Source organism: Myxocyprinus asiaticus, chromosome 13 (genome assembly GCF_019703515.2).
Source record: "Myxocyprinus asiaticus isolate MX2 ecotype Aquarium Trade chromosome 13, UBuf_Myxa_2, whole genome shotgun sequence".
NCBI classification, from domain to species: domain Eukaryota; kingdom Metazoa; phylum Chordata; class Actinopteri; order Cypriniformes; family Catostomidae; genus Myxocyprinus; species Myxocyprinus asiaticus.
Genome location: NC_059356.1, coordinates 770,882 through 783,480, shown reverse-complemented (window position 1 = coordinate 783,480; position 12,599 = coordinate 770,882). Strand labels below are relative to the sequence as shown.

The 12,599-nt window shown below is 38.1% G+C and overlaps 1 long non-coding RNA gene across 5 annotated transcripts in view; it reads right to left on the bottom strand.

Moving 5' to 3' along the window:
- The window catches only part of LOC127450435 (uncharacterized), a 176,523-nt gene that overhangs the window by 88,574 nt on the left and 75,350 nt on the right, over positions 1 to 12,599 (bottom strand). For all 5 annotated transcript variants that reach the window (XR_007898982.1, XR_007898984.1, XR_007898985.1 and 2 more), the window contains exon 2: positions 2,210 to 2,738. This is a non-coding gene — a long non-coding RNA (uncharacterized LOC127450435). The remainder of the gene's footprint in view (positions 1 to 2,209; positions 2,739 to 12,599) is intronic.

The following is a 12,599-nucleotide window of genomic DNA, read 5'->3' as shown; positions in this document are numbered from 1 at the left end:
AATGTAATACTTATGTTAATGTTAATAAAAGTTATTATAAAAGGATATTTATGGTTTATATTGAAGAAATAGTCTATATGTATATATAGGTTCTTTCTGATCTATCGACAAAACAAGTTTTTATTTCACTTAACAGGCCTGTATGATTATGTCTGACGTGTAACAGGTTGATTAATACACATCCTCACACGCTTAGCACACTTTTAAAGACTAAAAAATGTGGCATATAAAAATGAAAACGAAAACTACCATTAGACATGCATTAGCCTACACATCTTTACTGCTTAAATTATTGTTCCACAGTAAATAATTACATATGACTTATTAAATTTTGAAACTAAACAGATATTTTTTTTCTTGCTGCATTCAAAAGAAATGCAAATACATTTTAGACATATCTGTTTGATCAACAGATGACATGTTCAGAAAGCTGTTTTTAAAACAATGTTTATTTTTGCTATTCCAATTGGTGGTGCTAGTGAAATTATATAATTAAGCTTTTAGAATCCTTTAAATTTAAGTTTAAAAGTCCTGATACAACAATCCAAATGAAAATCTACAAAAGCCCAAATCTCAGATAATCTTTAGTGTTTATCAGTGGTGTTTTAACCCCAAAAATAGCACATCTGGGGCATTTCCAGCTCAATTTAAACAAAGTGCTCATTGAAAGCAGTTCTTATAGGGTCCCAAAACAGGCCGGAAGTGCCGCTGCCGAACGTTTGTTTGTAAACAATAACTTCATCTAGACATGAATGGCTTTCAGAGACTACTAAAATAATTCCAGTTACAGACCCAGTGAGTAGCACAGATACAGTCACAATAGCAGTCACAATAATGCATACAGTTAACAGGGGCACCTAAACCGCACAATCTCACACATGAGAAAATGTGTTCTATTTTTTATCATTACCACAGGTATACATATTCTGCTAAGGAAAAGAGGAACTGAGAGAGAGAAAGAGAGAGAGAGAGAGAGAGAGAGAGAGAGAGAAGCCACAGGTCAAACTGGTTTCAGTGTTTTCACTGAAGCAGCATGTATTTCAGAGAAAACGAGTGTGCCAGGACAGACTTCTTCTTCCACCCATACACATCTACACAAAGACAACACACAAAGATTACCTGTCACACACTTATTCACTCAAAGACTTCACTTGAGTTTTTATTTTTATTTTATTTTTTTTTATTTTTTTTGGCAATCATGCACACGACAACAAATTACTGCCAAAACTGAACAATTTACATGAATGGTGAAACAGTGTAAAACATCACTAAGCAGGAGTATGTTAATTTGTTTGTGAAGTAACCTCTCAGCGTACCTCACAAACATGTGAAATCTCTCTCCTGTGATGTGAATTAACCTCATAGATGTTTGCAAACGCTAATCCCTCAATTTTGTCACATTACTCTGCAGTGCTGTTTAAGGTGATCTACTGTGTGTGCGTGTACGTGCGCGTGCATTTAACTTAGGATAAAACTGTCCCCAGTAGTGAGCTAAATCTGACAAAATATCCCTTTGGGGACATCTCCAATTGGAAAAATTATTCATATATTCAGTAATTAATATTTTTATTATGTAGGCGTAGGGTGATTTGGTTAGGGTTAGTCAGCAGTCATTACAATTAGCTTTATATAAAAACAAAAGAAGTTTCAAGAAGCAATATAATAACAGATAAATGTGTCTATATGGCGTGGAGGGGTCAGGTCATGTGACAATATAAAAATGCAAAAAGGTTCCTCTGATGAATTTAAATTAATTTAAAATTTCATTAATTCAGTATAAAAACAATACAAGTCAATGAAAAGTCCTCACAAAGATGGTAAAATGTGTGTGTGTGTGTGTGTAAGTTAAGCAGGCCAGATATTGCTTCCTCTTTATTAACTGAGTTTATGTGTTTTAGTTAAAAATGCTTATTGGGAAAATCTATTTAGAGGCCTACAACTTCACCCTGTCTTAAATCCCCTTTATATGCTCCCTATTCTGTTAAAGAATAAATAAATCCACATCTAAAGTGTTGACACATCAGAATTTCAGCAGGCAGCAAGTATTTCCACCCTTCTCCGCTATCTCACAAGTTCCGGACTATTCATCATATTCATCAAAAAGACATTCCAAAAACACACCCAGTGCCTCCACATATTTAACACATCTTTAGCCAGAGATCTGAAGAGGAAGTGACCTTTGACCCTAGAGGTGGGCTACTGTACTTACCCAATAACACACACTCCTCACACGGGGGCCCTCCAATGGTAAGAGCCACCTTTGGAGACCGGACATGGGAAAGTTCCAGCCAATTAAGACAGAGTCCCACTGAGAGGCTCATGTGGGGCTTCGAAAGTGAGAACGCTACATGACAGAGGGGGCCGTGAAATGGATCTGTCCAGACCGCTAATGTGGGAGGTGGGAAAAAGCAGCGAACCAGGTGTAAGGACACATGGTTTGGATTTAGTCCCATGTCGTAACAGGAGGAGAGAGACCCTCCAACTCAAGTCATTGCCTACTTGAGGAGAAAGACGATCCTTCCCTTCAGTGCGTACCGTAGAGTTTCCCGATCGCTCGCCATCTCTCGAGTCCACCGCTCAAGATTATATCCAATCAGTTCATCATTGCATTGAAACAGAGCGTCATTGAGGGTCCGGACAGAGATCTGGTGAAGACATTTGGCTGCGAGCTCAGATGACAGCCACATCAGGCTCTTTCCTCTCTCCAAGAAGAACGAGGCAAAATCAGGGTGGATCCGCTGTGGCAAGAGCAGAAAAAGAAGGGATACATTACTAACTGCTCTAGAAATCTAATCTGGCAGGGTGAAAATTAAAACAAAATGTAGTGCAATATGTTGGGTAAATGACAGATTTATTGTGGACATGCAGCAATGCCCAAACATCTCAAGAATTCAAGAATTCAAAAAAATTAAAATAAATCTTAGCTTCACGGGACTTTTTCAAAGCAACTCAGCTTTCAGTTGGTTTTGCTTCAGGACCCAGATTTGCACTGGAGTTTAAGTGGTGACCCAAAACAGTACCAAAATTGTTTATCATACAAACATACAGTAAATGTTCTGAAAATACTTAAATAAACACTACCAAGAAATGCATAGGTCCAACTAGGGCTGGGTATCGCCAACCACAGAAAATGTCATTGAGGAAATATAAGTCTTTGCCTTTTTCCCTTTTTGCAGCAGAAAGAGAGGACAGGAAGAGATGTGAAGTAGAGGGTGTATGGGATTGGGAAATAATGCAAGCTGGAGTCAAACTCGTGTTGGCCACATGAGCACCACGGCTTAATATGTCAGCACACACATTAAGCAATAGACCAGGGCTACTCAACTTTGGAAAGCTCAGGAGCTATGAAGCAGGACCCCTATAGCCTCGAGGGCCACACTCTTTGTACGTATGCATACATACTGTAGATATGTATATATATATAGTAAGAATTATACATTTGTATTGCTTTCATGTTTTATATATGTACAGCCTATAAATTATTGTTACAAATAGCCACTTTCTACCACATTCATTGCAATAGAGGAAACACATGATAATTTTTGTTTTCAGTCAAAGACACTGTCAACTAATAATCAGACTGACCAACACTCTCCTTTAACATCAGCTATACTCTGATATTCTTTGTTGTTTCATTCATTCATTACATTTTGCAGTTTATTTCCCTCTCAAATTGTTCCGTGATTCAGTGATATGGAGAATTGCTGTACATACTCTTAAAAATGGACAACTCATGATTAAATACACATTTGATATTGATAAATATATTTTGATGAAAAAAACAAAATGTGTGCTGCAAAAAAAGTCTCAAAGGCTGCATACAGACTGTGGGCCATGTGTTAAGTAGCGGTGCACAAGACCAAGACAAAAGCTCAGACGAGATCTCAAAGCTTGGACAAAAGTGACCTAAAAAATCTTTAAGTTCATGTCACGTTTGAATTACCATAATTACAAAAGGACTCTGAGGTTATACTCCGAGCTCAAATAATTGATGTCTATTGCAACACTCATATTGGCAAAATGGATCCATGTCCAACTTAAATGTTGATGAGTATTTGATGCCTTTGTTTTATTTTCATATTTTAAAATTATCCTGTTTTTATTAAAGCTGCAATACAGAAGATTTTGTTGAAAAAATGAGCAAAATTCCATTATTGAGCAAGTACATAACAAAACCTGTGTTCAAACCAGTCTTCTTGTCTTAAGCCCAAAGTGTACTTCAGTTTTGACACGAACGCTTCGCATCTGAGTACAACAGAACACTAGCCTTTCAATGTATACTTCATTTGACTTTGCGTGCATACAAAGGCAGTTGGCGCATGCACGCTGCGACTGCTATAAGATACTGAACTACAGTGCATCCAGAAAGTATTCGCAGCGCTTCACTTTTTCCACATTTTGTTATGTTACAGCCTTATTCCAAAATGGATTAAATTCATTATTTTCCTCAAAATTCTACAAACAATACCCCATAATGACAACGTGAAAGAAGTTTGTTTGAAATCTTTGCAAATTTATAAAAAAAATAAATAAAAAAAAAAATCACATGTACATAAGTATTCACAGCCTTTGCTCAATACTTTGTTGAAGCACCTTTGGCACCAATTACAGCCTCAAGTCTTTTTGAGTGTGATGCTACAAGCTTGGCACACCTATTTTTGGGCAGTTTCTCCCATTCTTCTTTGCAGGACCTCTCAAGCTCCATCGGGTTGGATGGGGAGCGTCGGTGCACAGCCATTTTCAGATCTCTCCAGAGATGGTCAATCGGGTTCAAGTCTGGGCTCTGGCTGGGCCACTCAAGGACATTCACAGAGTTGTCCCGTAGCCACTCCTTTGTTATCTTGGCTGTGTGCTTAGGGTCGTTGTCCTGTTGGAAGATGAACCTTCGCCCCAGTCTGAGGTCCAGAGCGCTCTGGAGCATGTTTTCATCAAGGATGTCTCTATATATTGCTGCATTCATCTTTCCCTTGATCCTGACTAGTCTCCCAGTTCCTGCTGCTGAAAAACATCCCCACAGCATGATGCTGCCACCACCATGCTTCACTGTAGGGATGGTATTGGCCAGGTGATGAGCGGTGCCTGGTTTCCTCCAGACATGACGCTTGCCATTCAGGCCAAAGAGTTCAATCTTTGTTTCTCATGGTCTGAGGTGCTTTTTGGCAAACTCTAGGTGGGCTGTCATGTGCCTTTTACTGAGGAGTGGCTTCCGTCTGGCCACTCTACCACACAGGCCTGATTGGTGGAGTGCTGCAGAGATGGTTGTTCTTCTGGAAGGTTCTCCTCTCTCCACAGAGAAATGCTGGAGCTCTGTCAGAGTGACCATCGGGTTCTTGGTCACCTCCCTGACTAAGGCCCTTCTCCCCGATCGCTCAGTTTGGCCGGGTGGCCAGCTCTAGGAAGAGTCCTGGTGGTTCCAAACTTCTTCCATTTACAGATGATGGAGGCCACTGTGCTCATTGGGACCTTCAATGCTGCAGAAATATTTCTGTACCCTTCCCCAGATCTGTGCCTCAATACAATCCTGTCTCGGAGGTCTACAGACAATTCCTTGGACTTCATGGCTTGGTTTGTGCTCTGACATGCACCGTTAACTGTGGGACCTTATATAGACAGGTGTGTGCCTTTCCAAATCATGTCCAATCAACTGATATTACCACAGGTGGACTCCAGTCAAGTTGTAGAAACATCTCAAGGATGATCAGTGGAAACAGGATGCACCTGAGCTCAATTTTGAGTGTCATGGCAAAGGCTGTGAATACTTATGTACATGTGATTTTTTTCGTTTTTTTATTTTTAATAAATTTGCAAAGATTTCAAACAAACTTCTTTCACGTTGTCATTATGGGGTATTTTTTTGTAGAATTTTGAGGAAAATAATGAATTTAATCCATTTTGGAATAAGGCTGTAACATAACAAAATGTGGAAAAAGTGAAGCGCTGTGAATACTTTCCGGATGCACTGTACTTCTCTTCAGGAGTTTAGACCCGTCATTTTATTCTTTCAGACACAAGTTGTACAAATGCAGGTATCTCCTGACCTCCTCACTCACATGCTTTTGAGGTTCACAATCACTGTTACTATTTCTACCATCTCATGATGTTTGGTGGAGATAACATCTTCTAGCGCTTCTTCGTGACAGCAATGGCTCAGTTGTGAGTGTTGCCACCTTGTGGACCCGCTAATTAATGCAAATAATTCCAGGCGCATGATGAGAGTATGTGGTTAGAAAAATCAGGCCGCACATGCTCAATACTCCAGCATTCTGCTGATAATGAAATTTGCATCACACGTCTTTAACGTATACACCTAGCGTTTGCATCTGTCCGAAGTATACTTTTGTAAAAAAAGTTTCTAGGTCCTCTCAATCTCTTATCAGTTGTCACACATCCCAGCACTATTTTGTGAGAACCCTGAGTTAAATCTGAGACATCTGTTTGTCACAATACCAATAACAACAATAACAGTAACTGCACCTTGCTTCATGCAGTTGCTTAATAATTAGTGATTTGTATAACAACAAAAGACCAAAGACGGTAAACAAATCATATACCAAAGATTTCTCACTGGAACAGTTTTGGAGCTTGTGGATATATATATATATATATATCTTATTTTTAATGTATCTCTGCTGTGTGTGATGCTCTCATGGTTTTTACTGATTGCCGGTATGTCACAATTGTCTTTGATAGTGACAACAGAACTATTCATAACTGTTTTCAGTTTAAATAATTGTGAAATGCTAACATTTAATGTGAATTGAATGTAATTTTACAGTCTGGGGCATATACATTTAACTACAGCATAGTGTATAAGATGTCAAAGTGTGGCAAGGAGCACTTTAAAAAATAAATATTTCGTCTGCTTTATTAATAAATGTAACTGAAGTTTTAATAACACATGCCTAAAATATGCGTACTGCAACTTTAAGACATGATAAACAGTAAAATTATAAGATCAATCAAAAACTTTGTTCTGCCGAAGCTGACACCATTTTGGTTTTTACATGATGTCACAGCGGTCAAGTGTGAGGAGTTTCCAACTTGTAATTCAGAGTTATACAAACATATAAGCAGTTTTTATAAGTCAGAAACTTGAAGTAACAGTTATTCTGACATGTTGCGAACCAACAGTTTAAGGTTTGGCTGGTTACATTTACATTTAGTCATTTAGCAGATGCTTTTATCCAAAGCAACTTACAAATGAGGAACATAGCAAGCAATTTGTCAGGCAAGTCAACAGTATCTGCAATGTCGCACTGCCAAGTTCTCAAAGTGGCTGGAGTAGTATAGAAGCTAGCGCTAGGACTGTTGTGGTGGCAATTTTTTACCACCGCAGTGGTTAAGGGCCAATCACCGCGGGTGAACAGTGTTATCCGGTGGCTGGAGGAGGCAGAGGAGGGGTAGCGGAAATTACGTGTTTATTGTGGATCAAACTTTAAAAAGTGTGTCATTGAACATGAAATGAAAATGAAACCCTTTGTAAAATATCACAAAATACCCAAAATGATATAAATACAAAACCTTTTGCTTTGGTTTAACATTTCTGTCTGTTATTGCACCATACAGCTTATATTAGGCTCTATGTCAGAAACATGTACAGGTTAATGGCAAAAATATTCCAGATTGTCAGATTCTGTTAATATTGATAAACTCCAATATTCAACATGACTAAATATCACTAAACAGCTGGACAATAATACTTTAGTCCTGCCTTTGCTGAAACATTCAATTTTTTCTGACAGGAAAAACAACAACATTGTCAGGTTTTTTAATCTCACTTGAGTTATGATGTTTCCAGCTGCACAGAATACACGTCCAGAGAGCGTTGTTAATCTCATCAATAAAATGACAAAATGTTTATGTAAAATCTAAAATGTTTGATTCCATTAATAAAGACAGGATCATGAGAATAATTAGATTTTTATTCAAATATTGCTGACTAATATATGACGAGAAATAAACACAGCAAGATACAATGCACTGACAATGTTTTAGAAGAAGAAAAACCTGGTTAAATAAAATCTTGTATATTCAAATAATCCAGTCATAGAACTGTGAGAATTTTTCCTGTATAAAGCGCTTTTTAATCACCCATTTTCAAACACATCATATATATATATATGAGCTTAATCAGCTATATCAACAACATAAATATAATATTACAACAATTTAAATCTGCAATGAAGCGAATGCACAACGGAGCTTGACTTTTACATATAGCGCATAAACAAGCACGAGCCCTCTCTTTCACATTCTTCTCACGTTGTGAATACACTGTTGCCATAATAATGTGCTATCTAGCGCAAAATCAAGAAAAGTGCATCCCAAACCGCACACTTCTGCACTATTCTATGCCATTTTGTAGTGTAAGTAGTGCCAATAGTATGTTTAAACTGAAAATGCAGCAAAAAGAATTGTACTTTCAGTACCCGGATGATGTACTTTTTTCAACCGTCAAAACGGAGTGTGGAAAGTTGGACACTTCATTTACTCAACGCAGGCTTGCTACACATAGTGGAAGGGGCGGAGTTACCTGGCTGTGCTGCTGGTCTGACAAAACAATTGTAAATAATGAAGCTACCAAAACTCCAGTGGATACAGCAACTTATAAATCTGAGTTGAATGCTTTACCATCACTCCACGCTGTGTGAATATGCACGTTGTTTAAGATACTAGTGGTTTTAAATCCACAACACAGTTACTAAGGATCTAATACTTTACTATACTCATTAAATGACATTATTTCAGGAATTTATTTCAAGTTATCGCAAGGTCTTTTATGTAAGTTGATATATTTACGTCATGTGCATAACCGGCGGTGCCACACTACCACCGCTGTGGGGCGGTTGTCACTGCGATACTAGCAGCTCTAACTAGCGCAGTAAAAAGAGACAGACAAGGAATTTTTTTTATTTTTTTAAATTTTTTTATTATTGTAGTTAAATAGTAAGTGCAATTAGTGTGGATTGGTTAAGTGCTCGCGAAACAGATGTGTTTTCAGCTGGTTCAGCTGGTTATCATGGAAAGTTTGCCCATGATGGCTCTCATTTGTGATCAGATTGTCAAAAGCTATGGCCAGTTGTGCAGTCATCAATAATGTTACCAGCATTAGGAATGCCTGTTGGCAAAAAACAGTACAGAAAAGCTGGCAACATCCAATGAAATCACTGACAGTATGAACAGAGCTTTATTCAGCAATGTTAGGTTTATATTGAGCATGCATGGATAGAATCTGCAAACTTTTCACATTTTCTTTGCTTTTTTAGGGGGAAATCTGTAGAATTCTATGGAATGGTTTTAAATATGGTAAAATGTGTTAAATGGAATGAATTCTGTGGAAATATGCAGGCACAGATTCCAGTCATTCCACTAGGGTCTGGTATTGAGATAAAATGAAGCATTACAGTAACAGAAGGGCGGGTGCTTCAGGAATGTTCTAGCAAATTCACATGCAGTCGAGTGCTGCATACTGATAAACCGTTTGGAACCATGTACACACATAAACACTTCTGAATATTTCTGGTCACCATCAGTGCCAAGTCAAACCCATTCCTGGCCTGATCCCTAAACTGGGTTAAACTGGATCCTGCCACAGTAGAATCTCCATCCTCGTATCAGTTACAGTGTCTCTGAGCAGGCTTTGTGTTGTGAACAAGACGGAGCCCGCTCATTATGAGGGGTGGAGAGATTAACTTTATTTTGAATTCCTTTCCCTTAATAAACCACTCCCCCACCGCAGCGCAGCACTGGGCCTGTACCCAAAACTCAGAATATTTGTTTTGTACACAGAAAGCATTTCATACTTTCCCTCTAAAAATTCCCAAGCTTCAGTGCAGCTCTACTCAACTCTGACTACTGCAAAAACTGAATGCTTATTTAAAAGTTTAATGCAAGAATGTGGTCTAGCATAGTCTTTGCAGACTTCAACTATTATGCTTTCTCGTTTAAAATACTTCCTTCTGGTTGTGCTTCACGTACTGCTGTATGTCATGAAGGCAGATCAAATCAGTGCAGTTCAAGTTTTGCCTTTCTTCAAGTGAGAGTTACAGACAATAATTGAAAGAGACTGCAAATAAATGGTTCTTGCAAGGAAGTAAATAATGTTGGGAATCAAGAACTGGTTATTATTCAGATCTGGTTCCATAAAAAAATAAAAAAAATAAATAAATGATTTTCGTTATGTTCATTTCTGTTTTGCATATTGTCTATTTTGCATATTCATTTGAATATGGCAAATAATTATCTGTTGCAAACCATTACGAAAATCCAAATATATCACGATTAAACTAGTTAAAAACATTACACTGTGTAACAAATGTTATTTATTTTTTTGTTCCTGGGTAGTAAGTGTTATTTCCTAATTGCTTGTGCCTCAAAAGTATAGAAAATGGCTATTATTCCCCACAAACTTTGCTTTTGTGACCAGGACAGTGATAATTTGAAATGTACCTTTTCCAATGAGAAAACGGGCGAATTTGTGACTTTTCGTTCACATAAAGTCAGAAAAAAACAACATATGAATCCAAATTAACATGTATTTATACTAAAGTAATATTCAAAGCCGTGCTTTTCCCTAAGCTGTCTGAGGCAAAGGTCAAAGCCGGTGTCTTCGTCGGACCACATATAAAGAAGGATTTTGGATTCATTTTGGACAAAAAACTATTCCTTTAAGCTGGGATAGGAAAAATAAATGTAACATTGAAAAAATTGCAAATATCAGCAGCCATTTTCCCAGTGAAGAACTACACTACCCACGATCTTGAAGAGAAAGATCCACCAATCAGAGAACTGCAACAAACGAATCGCATCAAATGAGCTCGGCAGCAACCGCCAAAGTCCATTTCAAGGCAACCAGAGACCATTTAGCAGAGATTGGCCACTTCTATTAAAATGCATGGGAGAAACTGGAACGCCCAACTGTCAATGGCTGTAGAAAGGAACTCCCGCCTAACAGGTAAAATAGCCAATCACCTTTTAGAAAAAGACATCGCCTGTCAATCAAGTCGAGAACACGCATTAGCTACAAAAGCCGGAAATATAATTTTTTTTAGTGTAATCTGAGGTAAAGAAGCACAATATATGATACCATAGCAAAGGTCCGAGATTAGTTACGTTGAAATCATTAATTATTTTGAGTTATGACAGCCAACAACTGCACAAGTTGGGCCTGAAATTAATTTTTACACCAAGTAACACTTAAATGGTTGTTGTTCTCTTCTGGATCACTCGTTTTGGCAGTTTTTACTTAGCGTCTCGAGACCAGAAATACAAAACAGGCAACAGGTCTTTTTCCGCGTTTCTCGCTTCCGGGGGTGGCCCTCGCAAGGTAAACTTACTTCCGGTATCAACAACGGCTTTTGAAATATAAGCAAGATCTGCTGAAATCAAAGTCTTCATACAAATTAAATAGCATGTAAATGTTTGATTTGACTTTATGCGACTCTAGAGAGCTCTAATTAACATTCTGACAACTTCAAGGAATATATATATATATATATATATATATATATATTAGCAATATCACATGAGCAAGAGTGCGATATGGCCCTACATCAACACTGCTTTGATTACGCAACGGATCAGAATCTGCCATTGCTGGTTCAAACCTCTTAAAAATGTCACTTTAGAACTAGTATCACAGTGTGGGCTGTTTCTAACAAATTACTGGAGAAACAAGGATGTATTTATGTGTGTGTGTGTGTGTGTGTGTGTGTGTGTGTGTGTGTGTGTGTGTGTGTGTGTGCGTGTGAGAGAGAGAAAGATGGAGTGTGTGCGATCACCTGGCTCTGTTGCCACTCCCAAGCAAAGATGCTGTAGTGTGTTAGTCAGCTATCTGAAGATAATGTAATTTTTATCAAATGCATCCTATTTTCTCTGTGGAAAAATAGTCATCCAATCAGGGGTATTCCTCCCTATTTTATGGTAGCCGGTGTGCAAGAGTCATTCACTATAGAAACCGCAATGTTCTCCACCTTTTTGAACAGTATTTCCTCTCCAATGTGAAAACTCTGGTAACAGGTAAGCGTCTTGGGTTTGAGTAATTAATCACTGTTGTGTTGCTCAGCTGTGATGAGCCTTAGTACTGAAGTTGTTAGTTTAAAGCTGTTTAAAGCTATTTCCAAGCTTTAGTAGTGTAGTAGTAATCCGAGAAATCACGGAGTGCCGATGAATGAAAATATTGACTGACTGGCGAAGCACGTTACCTCGGCTGACTCATTTACACACAAAAATGGTCTTTTGCTGCCACCTGCTAGCTAAAATGTATCGTCACAAAATTAAATGTAAAGAGACACATCTAGCTTTTTACACATCTGCACTGCTCTTACACTTTAGTTTAGAACGGCATGAACACAAGCGGAGTGATACAAACAGTGAAGCGTCCGAGTGCTGATGTTCTGAGACATCAGTACTCAAGAAATGTCCTCCACGTGCAGCAATGACAGCTTTAAAGATCCTTGGCATTCTAGATGTCAGTTTGTCCAGATACTCCGGTGACATTTCACCCCACGCTTCCTGAAGAACAGTCTAGATTTGAATTTTATTTTTTACTATTTTCAAATAGTGATGCTGCTGTTTTTTTACATTAGTAATGTCCTGAC